The sequence below is a fragment of the Dendrobates tinctorius genome, unplaced genomic scaffold (genome assembly GCF_039654945.1).
Source record: "Dendrobates tinctorius isolate UK_male_01 unplaced genomic scaffold, ASM3965494v1 ptg000129l, whole genome shotgun sequence".
In the NCBI taxonomy this organism is placed as follows: Eukaryota; Metazoa; Chordata; class Amphibia; order Anura; family Dendrobatidae; genus Dendrobates; species Dendrobates tinctorius.
The window spans coordinates 35,545,354-35,564,585 of record NW_027361797.1 but is presented as its reverse complement, the minus strand read 5'-3'; the positions used below and the strand labels follow the sequence as shown (position 1 = coordinate 35,564,585).

Sequence of the window (19,232 nt, the reverse complement as noted above, 5' to 3'; positions counted from 1 at the left end):
ACCTCTGTGACAAACAACACACCCTTTAGTTAAATATAGAGCATTATCACACAGTCTTCATCACTGCTTCCAGGAAGATGAGCTCTATTGTGTACCAGTCAAAGAGTTTTATTGTGTACCATATGTGACAAGGTGGCTCAATGGTTAGCACTGGCTTTTGGAAGTGCTAGGGTCCTGGGTTAAAAGCCCAGCAAGAATCGTTCCAAGATGTAGAGCTCTAATGTTGGCCAGTCAAAGAGTGCTATGGGTGGCTCAGTAGATAGCACTGACTTCTTGGAGTGCTGGGATCCTGGGTTCAAATCCCACTAAGAACAATATTTGTTTTGGGTTGGTTTGTAGGTTAAAAACGCTTAGTGTCTGCTCACCTCCTTCTGGAGTGTGCGGATCCTGCTGTGCAGCAAGTTTTCAGAACTTAGAAAAAATAAGTTACAGCGCTGGACTTGTTTTTTTCTAGGGTTTGTATCTTCTCCTTGTGTTTATGTTGGGGTTCTACAGTTTCCTTCCACACTCTAAGCACAATACTCATAGGTGTCATGTCCCATGAGTTGATAATCATATAGTATTGTATTGTTGCTGTTACACTGCTATACAATCAGACTTCATCATTGCTTCCAAGAATTAGAGTTCTATTGTGGAGACAAGCTCTCATGTATGTAACCCTCCTTTCTTCCCCAGTTACTGTATATCAGCCATCATTCAAGGTTCATCTCTATACATTTCTAGGTCTGAATTGTCTTTTTACCTACTGCAGCTGCTGCTGTTACTCTTGAACATAATACAAGAATTCAGCCTGAGAATGAACTTCTTCTGTAATTTTCATACATTCCTCTGCAGTCGAGTTGAAGCTATCTGATCAGGGCCAGCCCGAGAGATTACGGTGCCCTAGGCGAAACTATTTTGTTGCGCCCCAACTATTCTTGGCAGTAGATGAAAACTTGGGATATAAATTTAGGAGCAAAATAAACCACAACAACAATGATTAATTAACTGTCTCCTAACTCTTTAATCTTCTGAGAAGTTGTATAGGACAAAACTTCAGATTCTATCGAAATTGTTGCCAACCCAACCAACCTCTCTTGCGTCATATTTGCCCTTAAATATGTACACTTTTCTTTCCATCCCTAAAACTTTTTGCCTTTTGAAAAGATTTTTTTATAATTTTTTCTATTTTTTCTCTGGCACCCCCTTTGGGTCGGCGCCCTAGGCGGCCTCCTAGTTCGCCTATATGTTTGGGCCGGCCCTGTATCTGATGAAGTTCTTGGTGTGAGTACTAGTTCAATACAGACATCCATAGAAACGCTGTCTCAAGAGCTCCACACTTGCAGCCTAGTTAGGGAGTCACACTATAGGGAATCTAAATTGTGAGTCCAAATGGGAACAGTGATGATGTCTGGAAATGTTGTGGAATATGATGGCACAGTAAAAGCAAGAAAATGAATACATGTTACATTTTTCTTAGCATTGATGAATTGCAGTAGGTTCCTCAATAAAGTGTTCTTTGCATTAAATTTCTAAAGGAAAAGCATGGCTACTCTTTTCTAGATACAATGCTGCAGCAGTCCATGGATTGTTTGTGATATTACAGCATACACATTCAATTTAATGGAAGAAATACATTTTTTTCTAAACCTTTGCAGCAGTTTTAACCCAAACATGGCTTTTACTCCTGCAAAAGAGAACGGTTCACAGTAAACATTTGAGGACAGGGAACTGACTTCTTGAAGCTGCATCCTTGATTCAGAGCAACAGCTGGTAAATTTAAGGCCATGTTCACATGTTCAGTATTTGGTAAATATTTTAACTCAGTATTTATAAGCCAAAACCAGGAGGGGGCGATAAATACAGAAGTGGCGACGTGTTTCTATTATACTTCTCCTCTCATTGTTCCACTCCTGATTTTGGCTTATAAATGCTGAGGAAAATACTGATCAAATACTGAACATGTGGATGAGGCCCTAGTGCTGTGGATTATTGTGTAAGTCTTCATTCACATGCAGTGGCCATGCCTTGGCCAGAATCCGCAGCAGACATATGCCACTGTGGTCTTTTCACTGTTCTCTTGCATGGTCACTTAATTTTGTATGGAAACATCTTTTTTACCCTCTGACTATGGCGGTTGATCGGAGTGTAACATGCTCACGGCATGTGAACTCAGCCCAAGGGCCAGCCCATTAGCCCCAATTTGTTATATCAAAATGGAAGCAACGTGCTGAGAAGCAGAGAGGTGACCATAGCCTCTACTATATAAGAGCCTCTCAGTGAAGATCTATATAAGAGAATTTTCCAGATTTACCCATTAAAAATGGATATGGACAGAGAAAAGATGGCAGAGAAGATATTACACCTCACTCTAGAGATCCTTTTCTGGTTTACTGGAGAGGATTACACAGTAGTGAAGAAGACCTCTAGTGAGCACTGCCAGGGATGGAGAAGACGCCTAAGCCCAATCATAGGGCCTCCACCTCACCCCCTGACACATGAGGACATCAACGACCAGAAGATCCTAGAACTCACCTACAAGATGATTGAGCTGCTGACTGGAGATTTTCCTATAAGATATCAGGATGTTGCTGTCTAATTGTCCATGGAGGAGTGTGAGTATTTAGAAGGACACAAAGGTCTGTACAAAGACATTATGATGGAGGTTCCCCAGCCCCTCACATCACCAGATCTATCCAGTAAGAGGACAACAGAGAGATTCCCCATCCTCTTCTTCCACAGGACTGTAAATTAGAAGATCCCAATGTTCCTCAGAATCATCAGGGTGAAGATCTGATCTATATTAATACTACAGAGACATATGTGAGGGTTGACGTGTGGTGTAAAGAGGAGATGCCTACATTAGACTACCCAGATGACGGTACCAGATCATATGAACAGCTGACATGTTCAATTTTGAAATCAGTTGATCTTTGAATCCCACTGGATACAATTGATGCAAATACCATTACTCTAGATATACCATCATCCCTTCACATCAAAGATCTATCATTTGATTCTTTCAAACAGGTCCTGTCTTCTGATTCCTTACCAACTACTAAGGAAAATCATAATAAAATAGGCTGTATCTTATGTATACATAAGACCAGACTTGAGATTGGTAATCAGGTAAAGCAATCATTCCATTACCTTGGTTAGTGTCTCAGGGGCCTTGATTAAGCCATTGTTCTACCAGCCACTAGTCCCATTATGTGGATAGGGAAAATAGACCAAGTAGAGCCATCACAAAAGCGCACCTCAAATGCAGTCCTGGGTAATAGGCTTGGCCTCAGGAAAATACCTTAACCAATGCACAGTTAGCTTTTAAGGGGTATATCGCAAGGGTCAGGCTCAATTCCGAGGGGCAGCTTTGGGTATTTAGGACACTGATGAGGGAATGGGGATGTTTTTGCCTGCTGGAGCTGGACACACATGCTACTGTCGTGGCATCCGTCATTTGGAGGAGCAAAGGCTGTGACTGCAGACTATACTGGTGGGAGATACAAAAGCTGTTGGCTAACCAACAGTTGGGAGACTTTGGGTATCGTCTGGTATAGGTGAAATGAAACTCCTGGTACCAGGATGTGATCTTGTGATCTGGAGGCATTTCATAGTGGCCATCTAACCGGAGTTGCTATTAGACCATGGACATAAGGAAAAAAATAGTTACATTATTAACCTGCCTAGGTGATTATTGCAACAAACAACCTCAGATCTTCACATGACTTTTTGAACACTTTTTTTTTCATTCTTTTTGCTTTCTCTTTGTGGCTGAAGATCCAGTTATTTAGTACAGGTTGATGTGATTACAGTAATGCCAGCATTTCAATTTTTTTATGTTTTGCTGCTTTGGATCTAGAAAGTTAATTTAAAAACGAAGAAAAGCATTTTTTGTTTCATCACATTTTGAGATCCATAACTTTTTAATTTTTCTCTATAAACAGTTCTTTGATGGCTTGTTTTTTGTGTGATAAGCTGAAGTTTTTAGCACATTGGGATACACAAGACTTTTTGATCATTTTTTACTTAAATTTGTGTGTGGCAGAATTTCAATTCTGGTGTAAGTTTTCATTTATTTTTTTCTGTAACATTTATCATGTAGAAAAAATAATGATATACTGTATTTTTTATAGTACTGGTCATTGATGAATTTAACAATTTTCCTTTAATGTCATATAGGAGACGTCAGAATTTAAAAGATTAATGGATCAGAAAATATATTGGACCGTTTAAGGAAAGTATTCACACAGTACCTAGCACACCAAAAAGTGGGAAATGCCTCTGCCTTGGAGGTGCATTTTGTAGCAATATGACTAAGGGCTCATTGAGAAGTGTGCTTTTCTCAAGTACGAGAAAAATGGACCAATTATTTTCATTAAAGCTTGATCATAGGGTGTCCCAAGTGTCATCGGTTTTTCTCACGCGTGGAGAAAAAAGGAAGTTTCTCCACCTGCACTTTTCTGCCAGTCCGTGAAAATAAGACTGCTCTTGGATGTCCTCAAAGTGAGGTCCAATTTTTCCATGGACCCATAAACTTACATTGCTGATACTGAACCGACCGTCAGATCAAAATAGGATATGTCAGAGAAAAAGGGTAATAGACACAACTTCTGCATTTTTCACCCACTCTTGGTTTTGTCTTACAAATACTGATGAAAAATACTGACCAAATACTGAATGTGTGTGCCTGGCCTTATACTGAGGTGAGGTTGATCTCTATTTTAGAAAGTATTCAACCAAAGAGTCTAAACATTGATTATGCATTAAAAGCTCGTATAGAGTTTGGTTTCTAAATAGACTGACCCCATTATTCATCTGTTTTTATTTCATTGATTTGTATTTAGTTATAGATTTTGATGCAAGAGAATCGGATTGATTATCTTTATGACACTCCGATATACTCTTATGTATTGATGGGTTGGGGGATGCAACATATTCTGAAGGCATTTTCTTGTCCTTAGTGTTGAAGACCCATGAGAATCCGATGCCTCATACATTCCACGTATTTGGAGCATGATTTCTATGCCTATGTGACAATATGAGAAGTATATTTATATACCTGTGTAGTGTGTTACCATTCACATGGATTCTTTATTTTATATAAAGAGTGTTATCCTTGATCTATATTCCCGAACTAGTGAATGGGTCCAAGTTATTTACACCAGTGTCCACACTTTTGTTTGAAAAAAAGCAATGATTTTTTCATGCAAGAGAATTGGATTGATTATCCTAATGACACTCCAATCAAACTCTGATCAGCGTTTGAGCCGATTGTCATCTTAGTTTGATCCTATTCTTTCGCATGAGAGAAACTTATCGCAGGTTTGGAGAAGATAAAGAACTTAATTTCTCCATCTTCTACATTGTCTGTGTCCGTTTACACACACCCAAAGACTTGAATGAGTGCACATGCTCTGATTTGAGGAGCACACACAGCATGTTGGAATTTTTTTTCATGTTGATTCGGTATGAAAAAAAAAAGGCAAATCTGGATCAACATGTAAGGGCAGGTTAGGATAGGATATAGGTTGAACTAGATGGACTTAAAGTCTTCCTTCAACCTTAATAACTATGTTACTATGTATCTGCTCTGCCCCATAATATAACATTGTTCCAAGTGCTATCTGATAAAACATCGGATAGTACTCATCCGAGTTACATGCACATGTGAGCGAGCCCTAAATTTGGTAATATTCTAAGAGCTGCGATAGAGGTTCCATGTGTTGATATATTATAGAAGATCTCATAGGTTGGTAATAATTACTTCCAGGCAATTGTTAAAGGTGTAAATTATTTTTGATCATTTCAAAATTTTATATCCCATATGATAACGCAGACACCATTGATAGTGGAGGGTGAACTTTGTACTACTTATTTTTAAATAAACCTTACCCTATCTGTTTCAAAGTCAGGTACATGGTGCAGAAATGTTGCACCCCACAAAGAATCAAATCGCATTCAGGAAGTTTATTAATTTCCTTCAGGTGTTTCACAGGAATTAACACAAAATGGAATAAGATTTAAAAAAAAAGAAATTTTTTTTAAATTTAAAAAACTACATTTTTTTCACTAAAATATTAATTGAGCCTTAAATTTTACAATTTCGCAAAGGGTAAAAGAGAAAATGGAACCCACATTTATTTTATAAAACTTGTCCCATATGTGGCAATAGCTCATATGTGGTTGAAATTTACTGTTTGAGTACATGGCAGGGCTCGGAAGGGAAGGCGCACTATTTGACTTCTGGAGAGCAAACTTTGCTGAAAAAGATTGTGGAAGTCATGTCGCATTTGCAGAGCCCTAATGTGCCAGAACAACAGTAAACCACCAAGAGTAACACAATTTCAGAAGCGCCATTCTTCAAGGAATTCAGCCAGGGGTGTATTGAGCATTTTGATTCCATGGGTACTTTACATAATTTTGTAGCAATGTGATGTGGAATCAAAAAATTATGAATTTTTCACCTAAATGTTACTTTAGCCCCTAATATTTCATTTTTCACATTTTTAATTTTTGTAAAGCTATTTCTCCAAAGTGTGCCATACCCCATGTGTGGTTGAAAACTACTGATTGAGTACACAGCAGAGCTCGGATTCTAAAGAGAACTATTTGACTTTTGGAGCATAATTTTTACTGATTTTACATTGAATTTGGACAGCATGTCACAGTAACATAGTACTGGAGAGGTACCAAAAGAGCAGAAATACCCAACAAGTAACCCCATTATGGAATCTATATGCTTCAAAAGATTCATCTAGAGATATATTGAGTATTTTTACCATGCAAGTGTTACATCTGTTTCATTACATTGAGCTTTGAGAAAATAAAATATTTTATGTGTGACAATAATAAATAGATTTAGCTCCATTTTTTGTCATTTTTACCATGGCCAACAAGAAAGTACCTTGTACAAGAGAGGGAGCGCCTTTTAGTTTTTGGGCATAAGTGTTATTTTCAGAGCCCATATGGTGCAAGAACAGCAAAAATTCCCCAAAACTGATCCCAATTAAATTCAGGGAGTTCATCTATTGTTCAAGGGACTATTTTGTCCACACTAGTAGCATTTTTCCAGAAATCATTGTGCAGTGCTTGTTTCAGAGTGAAAATTGCTAATATGCCATATTAATGACCAACACATAGGACCACTCATCTCACAAATTGTTAAGTGAATTGTCCCGGGCTTAGCCTATCTCAATGTAAGATTGGAGGGAGTCGACACCCTCACCAATCAGCTATATACTGCTCTGGTAGTGGACAGATCTAAGCGATATATTGGAGAAACATAGCAGTACCATACAGCTCTTGCAAAAATGAAGAGACCACTTCCAAATCTTCAGTTTGTCTGATTTTTCTCTTTATAGGTATATTTTTGAGTAAAATGTAAATTGTTCTTTTAGTCTACAAACTACTGACAACATGTTGCCGAATTTCCAAGCAATAAATTTTATATTTTTTTCTGACAAAGAAAAATGGTCAAAATTTAAAACAAAAAACCAGTGCTTTCAGACCTCAAATAATGCAAAGAAAACAAGATCATAATCATTTAGAAACAACGATGCTAATGTTTTAACTCAGGAAGAGTTCAGAAATCAATATTTTGTGGAATAACCATGATTTTCATGCATCTTGGCATGCTTGCCACCAGTCTTTCACACTGCTTCTTGCACAAAAATTTAAGCAGTTCTTCTTTGTTTGATGGCTTGTGACTATCCATCATCCTCTTGATTAAATTCCAGAGGTTTTCAATGGGGTTCAAGTCTGGAGAACGGGCTGGCCATGACAGGGTTTTGATGTGGTGGTCTCTTAAGTTTTGCCAGAGCTGTATGTTTCCTTCAGAACGCGTTGACAAATAAAACCAACATCTAAAACTTTTTTGGTCTCTTACTGTTTTCGGGACCATTGGAATCGCGGACTTACATCCACCCACTTCCAGTCTCACAAACTACTTCATATTGTGGATCAGCAGCAGTCAACTTCTTCAGGGGTTATGACTTTCATAACCCCTCAAGGTGAGCAAATTGTTTTCTTCCCTTTTTATCCCGGAAAAGACCCTATTCCGCTCATTGCCTTTTCACTTTTTTTCTATCCGAATTGTAGTTTGGGCCTCACAATGTGGCTCATAAGAATGGGTCAGTTAGGAGAGTGGATTTTGCTGTATTGTTTTTTCTGCGCCACGTCACTTTTGCAGCGTCTTTGCACTAACAGTATCATGGAAAACCTCTAGTTTTCCATTGTCTAATGACAGATCAGAATTTTTTTTTTGCGGGAAATAATTGAAGTTTTTATTGGGAATATTTGGGGCTATAAAACATTTTTTTTTTTAGATTTTTGGGAACCAGATTGAGCAAATCAAAAGCAATTCAAGAATTTTTATTTTTTTACTCCTTTTTTACTCTGTTCATCATGTGCTAAAAGGGATAAAACAACTTTCGTTGGGTCATTAAGATTACGGTATAAGGTTGGATAGATTTTTTTATATTCTGCTATTTTTCTACACTTAAAAATACTTTTTTACAAAAATATATTTGCTTGGCATCACCATATTGTGAGAGTTATAACTTTTAAATTTTTTTCATTGACAGAGCCATATGAGAGCTTGCTTTTTGTAAGACAAAGTGACATAATAATTTTGTTTTTACATAAAAACAGCATTTTAAGTGGTAGTAAGACATTTTCCATTATTCTTTTTTTTACATTTTTAAACATTTTATTGTACTATTTCTTACTTTTTTTACTTACCGCAGTTACACTATGGGATTGAACTTTAACTTGTCTGTTTTGAACTGTCTTGCTTGTAATAGGTTGTGTGCAAACTATAAACATTTGTTGTAGACATTTCTGCATCAAAAACATGTCTCTAAACCGAAAAATTCTGCATAAAAATGAGTTTTTAACTTTTTACCCAAATTATTTTTCCTGCAATTATTTATGCATTTTTCCCATTCATTACAATAGTTTAAAAATGCTGCAAAATGCTGAAGTAATTGACGTGGTGCAAATTTGCAACTAGTTCAAATCTCCAAAGGAGAGCTACAGAGTATAAACTTGCATGGTGACTGGGATTCTCTCTCTCTTTTGCTCTCTCTCCACTCCTCCATTGGTATTTTTTACCAGCTTTCCAGAATTGATATTCACAGCATGAAATAGGGGCAGAGACCCTGAATTCAGCTATGTATCACTTACCGGGCTGCTCTAACTACATTTTACAAAATCATATTTTTATCTGTTATAAATCTACAAGTCCTCTTAATGTGAAGCTCTGTATAACCCCACACACCTCTGATTGACAGCGTTTTGTTTACACTGTGCATAGGCAGAAAGCTGCCAAGAAGTGATGGAGTGGGGGTAATACATAGCTCCTGAATATGGAGGACTACATGACAGCAACGATTTTACCAAACCTACAGCAAGCAGCCAAGTAAGTCACACATCGCTAGAATCAAGATCTGTCTCTACAGGCTAAAAATCACGAGACATTGAGCTGCTGTGGAGTGGACGATGAATTGTGGTGACCTCAATGAGATTCCCGCTAGCAATGTGAGCTCAATGAGGTCACCGATAGCATTCTGAGAAAGCGATCACGGGGCTACCGGTGACGTAATGAAGATTACCCCAGTTAATTGGGCTGACTTATAGTAAACTGGGGTAACCTTCATGATGTCACTGCTAGCACCATAAAAATATCATTGAGATCACCGCAGTTCATCAGCCTGCTTGCAACAGCTCATTTTCTCATGGTTTTCAGCCTGTATGGTCGCACCCTTCATTTCGAAAACCACATGTCACACAGATGGATTACAACATGGGACAGTATGCATTGTCTTCACTTCAGACAGGTGAGAGATATGGTTGTTTATTATTTCTGTTTCTTATAGTTGACATGGTCTTCAGTGGATTAGGCGTAAAGGTGAGTATAACTGTATTTTTTATTTTTCAATTAATATGTAAAACAGTTAGTTGAATTTTATTTCAAATAAAGGATTTTATTCTTGCAGTGTGTTTATTTCAAAACTTAATATGGGGATAGGACTGGGGCATCTTATAGACTCCTCTCCCTTACTAACCCCTGGGCTTGATGTCAGCTGGCAATACTAACCCCTTAATGATCAGGGGTATTTTTGGTTTTGCATTTTCATTTTTCCCTCCCCTTCTTTCCAGAGCCATAACTTTTTCCGTTTATATGGCCATGTGAGGGCTTATTTTTTGCGGGACGAGTTGTACTTTTAAATGACACCATTGGTTTTACCATGTCACGTACTCGAAAACAGGAAAAAAATTCCAAGTGCGGTGAAATTGCAAAAAAAGTGCAATCCCACACTTGTTTTTTGCTTGGCTTTTTTGCTAGTTTCACTAGATGCTAAATCTGACCTGCCATTATGATTCTCCAGGTCATTAAAAGTCCATAGTCACCAAACATGTCTATGTCCTCTTTTATCTAAGTGGTGAAAAAAAATTCCAAAGTTTGCTAAAAAAAAAAAAAAAAAAAAAAAAAATTGCGCAATTTTCCAAGACCCATAGCGTCTCCATTTTTCATGATCTGGGGTCGGGTGAGGGCTTATTTTTTCCATGCCGGGCTGACGTTTTTAATGATACCACATTTGTGCAGATACGTTCTTTTGACTGCCCGTTATTGCATTTTAATGCAATGTCTTGGCGACCAAAAAAACGTAATTCTGGTGTTTTTATTTTTTTTCTCGCTACGCCGTTTAGCAATCGGGTTAATGCTTTTTTTATATTGATAGATCGGGCGATTCTGAACGCGGTCATACCTAATATGTGTATGTGGGATTTTCTTTTTACTGTTTTATTTTGATTGGGGCGAAAGGGGGTGATTTAGGTTTTTTTAATTTTTAAACATTTTTTTTAACTTTTGGCATGCTTCAATAGCCTCCATAGGAGGTTAGGAGCATGCGCAACCCGATCAGCTCTGCTACATATGGGCGATGAGCAGATCGCCCATATGTAGCAGATTTACTGCTGTGCTTTCAGCGCCGACCACCGGGTGGCGCTGAAAGCCATATGCCTGGAACAACCACAGAGGTCTCATAGAGACCTCTGGTTGTCCAGGCAACATGACGCCGACCCCCGATCACATGACGGGGACGGCGATGAGGTCATTTCCGGCCCGGTGGCCGGAAATGCTATTTAAATGCCCGCTGTCAGCTTTGACAGCGGGATTTGACTAGTTAATAGGCGCGGGCGGACAGCGATTCCGCTCACGCCTATTGCGGGCACATGTCAGCTGTTCATAACATCTGACATGTCCTGGCTTTGATGCGGGCTCAGAGCCCTCATCAAAGCAGGGGAGATGTCTGATGACGGACTGTGGATGTCATTGGACATTAAGGGGCTAAGCTGACATCAACTCCACAAATATTTCCCCACTTGCCACATCAGGAAGAATGAGGCAAAGAGCCATAATTGATGCATCTTATTGATGCACCATTTCTGGGGGCATTGAGGATTGCTTTTATTAGCCTTGGAGGGGGCCAATATCAATGACCCATTCCCTGGCTATTAATATCAGCCCACAGCTGTCTGTTTAGCCTTTGCTGGTTAGAATTTATAGGGGACCCTACATCAGTTTTTTTCTGGGGTCCACCCATAATCTAGGCAGTAAACGCTAACCAAAAAGCTGTGATCTATTATAAATAGCCAGGGACCATTTTTGGCTAATGACCTTTTCCCTAGCTAGTAATATCAGCTCCCTGCAGACGGTTATCCCTCTGCTGGTAATGAAGACTACATGGGAGCCCACGTCATTTTTTTAATTTAATGTTTAATATTATACATGATTTGTGAAGGAGGCCTAAGACGAATACAGTCGAGACCTCAGAGTTTTACACACATCTTTTCAGGGAAATATTAGTACTTGTGATTTGCTGCAAAGCAAATTAAAAAAAAAACTTTGGTGACGCTGATGAATTAAAATTTTAACAGATTTTATCATCTTGACTAACTATAAAGGATCATCCCAATTAGATGGTTATTCTTGTGTTACAAAAGTTCATCCTGATGGTTTCTTATCATCAGTTTATTGCTGGGCAATTTTAGCAATCTCATGATTGTTGTCTAGAGCTAAAGGTACAGTACAAGTTATTTTGATTATATTGAATTTCTTTGCTTCCTTGAAAGCTAATTTTAGCAGCTTGATTCATTCAGGCACACGTGTATGAATGCACAGAAATTAATGTCGTCATGTTGACGTGTAGTCACATTTAGTCTGCTGATGTGAGATTTAATGCTTTGCCGTACAGTTGCTCATTAAGAACTTACTGTGGCAAATATCATCACATGTTTTTGCCAAATGCAAATAAATCATGCAAAGTGGTTGGAATCTCTAGAAACTGTAGATCTACACGAAACCTTTCTGCTTTAATCACAAAGTTTAACATTCACATTATGATCTACAATTATACACAATTGGATCGTAAATTGCATCTTAGTGCACCCAAACGTAGTGGTCGTGGTCCATCTGCTTCCAAGAGTGAAAAAAATTGCCCTGCAATGGCTTTATCCTATGAGATAAGTCATAACTGTCTGATAGATGGGGGTCTGACTACAGGGACTTGCACAATCCCAAGAATGGTTCCCTAAAATGTCCCATAGAATGGAGTGGTGATCAAGCATGCAGGCCACCGCCATTCATTGTACACGGGAATGCAAATGAAACCCAGTTGCTGTACTTGCTTATCTCTATGGCAGTTGACTAGGACGGCTGCAGATTGAAATAAGTCACAGACACTACTTTGATAACATTCTCGGAGAACCGCTGTCATAACAATAACAGAATCATTAGCCTATAGTGCTGCAGAGCTGCGGGAAGGGAGGTAAGTGGCAGGTAGTCCACTTTTACATGGATAAAACAGTCCATGTAGAATTAGACCATAGTTCATAGTTTTCGTTTTGTGTTTTTGTCTCTTAGCAGGTGTAATTTGAGCTATATGAGGATGAGATTAAAATAGATTTCATTGCAAGAAAATTGAATTGCTTTACAGTGTTGCCTACTGTAGCTTAGCACGGTTTCTCACCTTCATATATGATTTGGTCACATTCACGTTATCAGGTGGTGACTGCACATTTTGATTGGGAAGTCACGTGTATAATGCTCATCACTACAGCAGAATATTCATGTGTGCCTGAAAGGTTCCATATAATCTTCTGATGAAAGTCACACATCATGGAATGTAAAAATGGGCATCCGGATATATAACAAAATACACATGGTATACAACAACAGTTATGAACGTAAATGAAAAAAAAAGTCTTATGTATCCAGACCTGACCTTTGTTTTGTTGCCACAAAAATAATGCAATTTCTGTTATCACAGATCATAGCCCAAAAAATATTTCATGTGTTACTATTTTAAAGGTAAATGATAGATCACACTGCAGTTAGGTATTCACGCAAAAATGGAACACTCTTACTGAGTAGCATTGTACTTTATTACTAGTCTACTACACCGACATTAACATGGCTGTTATATTTTAAGCATTCTTAATTCTTAATATCATTTAACCCCTTGAAAAGTGTAAGGGTACCGTTACACCTAGCGATGCACCAGCGATCCCGACTAGCGATATGACGCGGTCAGGATCGCTGGTGCATCGCTGGGTGGTCGCTAGTGAGCTGCCACACAGGCAGATCTCACCAGCGACATAGCAGCGGTCGGGGGTCGCTACTTACCTGTCAGACGTGGCGATCCTGCGTCCTCCCGCCCGGCTCCACGCGTCGCTCGTCGTCACAGCAGGAAGTGCCGCAGGAAGCTGACGACGAGAAATGGTCCAGCAGCTTCTCGCACGATCAGCGATTACCAGCGGGGGAGCCGGTCGGAGGTAAGTATCACATGCAGCGATATCGCTACCAATATCGCTGTAACGTCACAAAATCGGTGACTTTGCAGCGATATTGCTAGCGATATTGCAGTGTGTAACGGGGGCTTTAGCCTCAAAATGTTGCTCCTCGAAAAATCTAATTATCCCTAAGATAGGGACTAACTTGCCGATTGCTAGAGGTTGACTGTTCAGATAACCAGCAATGCTGAGATAAGTGCTCTGGAACTTTTTGAACGGGGCTTGGCAATCACATCATCCTGAATGAAGCGGAGATGCGCATGCTTGGCCTCAGCTTTAGTCTTTGTCTATTGGACTGCCTGAAAAAGTTATCGGATGTACTCAGTGGTCTTATAGACAATGAATGAAGCGTAGGCTGTACATGTGGACCTCCGATCCATCCAGGATGGGCTACACAACCCCATTCTCAGGGTTCCAGAGGCCCAATCTTAGGTCCATTTTAGGCCCCAGCTGTTAAGCCTGCAACAATCAGAACATTATCTTCTATCCAACTGTACAGTTAAATACTGCCATTTGAGGTGGGCAAGGACTGAGGGAGTGCCACCACTGAGGGGAATATATAAGGCTTTTTCTGGGAGTAAAAAAACCATTGCCAACTAGGCAAAGATTGACCACCATAATAGGACATGGCAACGCACAAAAGGGTGTGAAATATGATGCTGGTGTATGAAAAGGATCGCCATTGACCTCCAGATTGTGAGGGACTTTGATACAGTAACTCTGTAAATGGACTGTAAGAAAAGCATATTGTTTTTTTTAAGACTGGGCAATCACCAAGCTCATTGCCTGGGTACAGCGTTTCACTACACCCCTGTATATATCTAAATTATAGATTACATTGTGTTTTACACTGAAAACTGTAACACTCAATAGTAATGAACATTGTACTCTATCACTCACTTTAAGGAGGCTACAATATTTTAAGCATTCTACAATGTTAGGAAATTCTGAAATAGTTTTTAATTTAAACCCTTGAACATTTTTGGCCTCAAGGACCAAAATAATTGTTTTCTTTTTGCCTTTTGGTGTTACAGTGCTCTGTTTTTATGTCAGTGTTGTTTTATAAAGTCTTATTTTTGTGGGACTAATTCTACTTTGTGGTGCTGCAATTTTTAAGCAACATTAATGTTAATTATTCATTTATATAAATTTATATTTGAAGGCAAATACAGAAAAAAATGTTTTCCACTTATATTTTAATTTGCATTCATCTGTTATTAGAGTATGTGTATACTAATATAAAAAAAATGTTCATGGCCAGTATGAAATAACATATGTTAAATCTAAAAATAATGTGTTTGCCTGTTTCAAATATTTTTAAGAACTCTTTCATCTCATAATAAAGTTTTGATTATTTTTTAATATTTCTGTATAATAACGCACTTCATAAAAGCAGCACATATCATGATGTATCAAATCTGAATGAAGCCGTACCTATTTTGTAATAAATGTTTGTATATATGCATTTAATGTAGTGTGAGTGAGTTTATATACTTATCTACCGCTGATTTCTCCGGGATCCAGCGCCATCCTGCCCAGCATTACACAATAACGACTAGTCGGCTCACCCTATGCTCTATGCGTGAGCCGTAAATCTCTCTCTAAGTCTATGGAGCCGATGAAGCCATTTCTGAGTCACCCACATGGCAGCGTGACCTGGCCAGTCTCCATACAGTGAAGTCACTGAGAACAGGAGAAAAACGACACTAGATCCCAGATTTCCATGTTCTACAATTTATTTTCTACAAGATAACTCAAAAAACAATAACTGATCCACAGGAGGGTTGCCAAGTTTTCAGAAATTCCTGGACAGTCTGTAAAAATGCGTCACCATTTTTTATCTCTGACTGTAAGAAAAAAATTGCTGTTGCTGTAATTTTTTTTTGTTTAAGTTTTTTTTGCTTGAGATAGTGAAATCTGTACAGATTAAGACGGTCATTATCATCATTTTGATGTTCACAAAGAATGGAGCTGATGTCTTAATATCAGATTTACCTAAAATCTTAATGATTTATTATAGTTTTCCAGTCTGTGAAAAAAGTGTTGGATGTTCATGACTTTTTGATAAGCTGCCCGTAACAAAATTTAAAAAATCAAATTGATAACCCTGCTCCAGACAATAAGTGTGCATTTGTAGTCCAGCTCACCCAAGTTGAGGCTTCTGAGTGGATTCAGTAAAAAAACGACACTTCTGCCTGATATCACCAAATATAAAGTGACTATAGAAGAAAATCAAGCCGTTTCATTGGTTAAAATAATTAAAAAAATGTATTCCAAGTCATGGTATAAATTAGCAGTCTCAGTACCTCCAAGTTATAAGGGATCTACCTATGCGTTTCAGGCTAAAATCTTAATCATGGAATTATTTTAACCAAAGAAATTACTAGATTATCTGGATTATACTATCAAAATAATATATCCGGAGGATATGGATGAATATAAAAGAGTGGACAAACAGTGGTGCTTGAATGATTATGAACTCTTCAGAATTTTTTCTTATTTCTGCCTAAAATTTGACACAAAAATACTTTAGATTTTCACACAAGTCTTAATAGTGGATAAAGAACAAACAAACGAGTAAAAAATATTTCATTTTTTATTTTTTCAATAAAATTATTGTCTGTGAATGGAAAAACGATGAGCTTGCAGAATTTGGTGTGATTAGGTCTGCACATTGGCATTTAGGAATTTTGACCCATTCCTCAACGCAAAACAGCTTCAACTCTGTTACATTGGTTAGTTTTCTCTCATGCACTGTTTGCGGCAGGTCTTTCCACAACATTCCTATAGGATTATGGTTAGGACTTTAACTTGGCCATTCCAAAGCTGTAACTTTATTCTTCCTTAACCATTCTTTTGTAGAATGACTTGCTATTGAGATTCAGCTCATAGAAAAATGTCCTGATATTTTATTTTATAATTTGCTGATAAAATTCAGAATTCATTGTTCCATCAGTGATGGCAGGCGGCCTGGCCCAGATGCGCAAAGAAAACCTCCAAACCATAATACTGCCACAAATGCTATGAGTTTTTTATGCTATAATACAGATTTTTATTTTCTCCAAATTTAACACTTTTCTCAAATTTTTGTCAAATCACCCCACAACACATTGTTCTAATAGGTTCCTAGCTTTTCCAGGTCACCAGGTAACCTTTAGTAAACTGCAGATCGCAGAAATTTTTAGGGGGGAGTTATTTTTCTCTTTGTAATCCTGCCATACTCCCCACTTTTGCTCAGTGTCCTCCTGATCTTGGACTCACAAACATCAGACAGTAGTGACAGAATAAATCTTTTCATTGTCTGAGCACAACAGGAGAGGTGAGAGCTTCTGTAGCTTCATTTCTCAGAAAAATGGGTATATGTGATCAGTCCTTGAAAAGATTTATTCTGCCCCATTTCAGAGCTGCTCTTTGGCTGACAGATGTGTGTCTGTGATGACAGCTCCTCTGACAGTTGAGACATGTCTCAAGCTCTGTTCCTTCAGTGTGAAAATATCCTGAGACTTGACTAGGACAGCTGCAGATTAGATTATGTCACCGACAACATGTTTATCACATTCTTGTAGAACCCTTTTAGTTGCCTTTAACTGTATTTAGAAGATGGTTTTGATAATAACAGAATCATTAGCCTATAGGGCTGTAGAATTACGGGGAAGAGGTCAGTGGCAGGTAGTTAGCTTTTACATGGATAAAGCAGTCCATGTAGAATTAGATCATAGTTCATAGTTTTTGTTTTGTGTTTTTGTCTCTTAGCAGGTGTAATTTGACTTATATGAGGATGAGATTAAAATAGATTTCATTGCAAGAAAATTGAATTGCTTTACAGTGTTGCCTACTGTAGCTTAGCACTGTTTCTCGCAATCATGAATTTACACGATGGTGTCACACTCATATATGGTCACATTCACGTTACCAGGTGGTGACTGGAGGTTATAATTGGGAAGTCACTTGTATAGTGCTCATCATCATCACTACTGTATGTTGACATGTGCCTGAAAGTGGCCATATAATCTTCTGATGAAGGTCAAGCTGCATGGAATGTAAAAATGGGCATCTGGATATATAACAAAATATACATGGTATACAGCAAAAGTTATGAATACAAAGAAAAAAATACTTATCCAGAACTGACGATTAACTTGTTGCCACAAAAATAGAGCAATTTCTTTCATCACAGTTCATAGTAAAAAAAGTTTTTCATGTGTTACTATTTTAGAGGTAAATCAAAGATCACATTGTAGTTTGGTTTCTACTCAAAAATGTAACACGCTTACTGAGGAACATTGTACTTTAGTACTATTCTACTACATCAACATTAAGGTGGTTGTTATATTTAAAGTATTCTTCATTCTTGAATAACTAGCATATCATTTATCACTTTGAAAATGTTTAGCTTCAAAGTTTTATTTCCCCAAAAAAAAGCAAGCAATCGTAAGATCAGCTCTCTGGAACACCTAGAAAGAGGCTTGGCAGTCCTGTCATCCTGAGTGGAGTGGAGGTGAGCATGCCTGGCCTCATTTCTTGTCACTGTCTGTGGAACTGCCATTAAAAGTTGACTGATGTACTCCGCAGTCCCACAGACAATGAATGGAGTAAAAGCTGTACATGTGCACCTCTGCTCCAATCAGATGAGCTACAGAACCCCACTTTCGAGGTTCCAGAGCCCTGATCTCAGGATAATGTGGATGCCAACTGTTAAACCCACAGCAATTAGAACGTTATCCTCTATTCATCTGTACAGCTAAATACTGCCATTGGAGAGGGGCATGGACTGAGGGAGTGCCACCATAGAGAGGAGTACAAAAGGCTTTTTTTCTGGGAGTAAAAAGAGCATTTGCCAACTGGGCAAAGTTTGACTGCGATAATAGGACATGGCTTCACTCAAAGGGGTATGAAAGATGATGCCTGTGTGTTAAAAGGATCACCATGGACCACCTGATTGTGAGGGACTTTGATGCGGTAACTCTAAATCGGCTGCAAGAGAAGAGAACTGTGCAAGGGGCTTGACCACAAGGAGCATTGTCAAGGGAAAATGGAACAGAGATGTGTGTTTATCACCACATGTGTTGTAACCATCAAGCATATTGCCTCTTTAAGACTGTGTAATCACCAAACTCATTACCTGTGTACAGCTTTTGACTGCACCCCTGTATACATCTGCATCAATACACCATTCCTAACTGGTGATCCTTCTAACACTAAGGGCCTAAGGGTAGTAGCGTGTCTATATAAAGAGACATGCCACTACCACAATCTACTACAATCCACCCTCTTACAGGCACTCTGCCAACTTCATTACTAGATAATTTTTAGAGATACATAAGGAAGCAGTCTATGAGGAGACATTGGAGAGCAAAGGGTCCATAGTCTTTTCTTGCACGACCCTATGCTGTCTGTGT

The 19,232-nt window shown here is 38.5% G+C and overlaps 1 protein-coding gene across 1 annotated transcript in view; it reads right to left on the bottom strand.

The window, feature by feature from the left end:
- The window catches only part of LOC141047856 (uncharacterized), a 359,889-nt gene that overhangs the window by 44,029 nt on the left and 296,628 nt on the right, over positions 1-19,232 (bottom strand). The window lies entirely within an intron of this gene.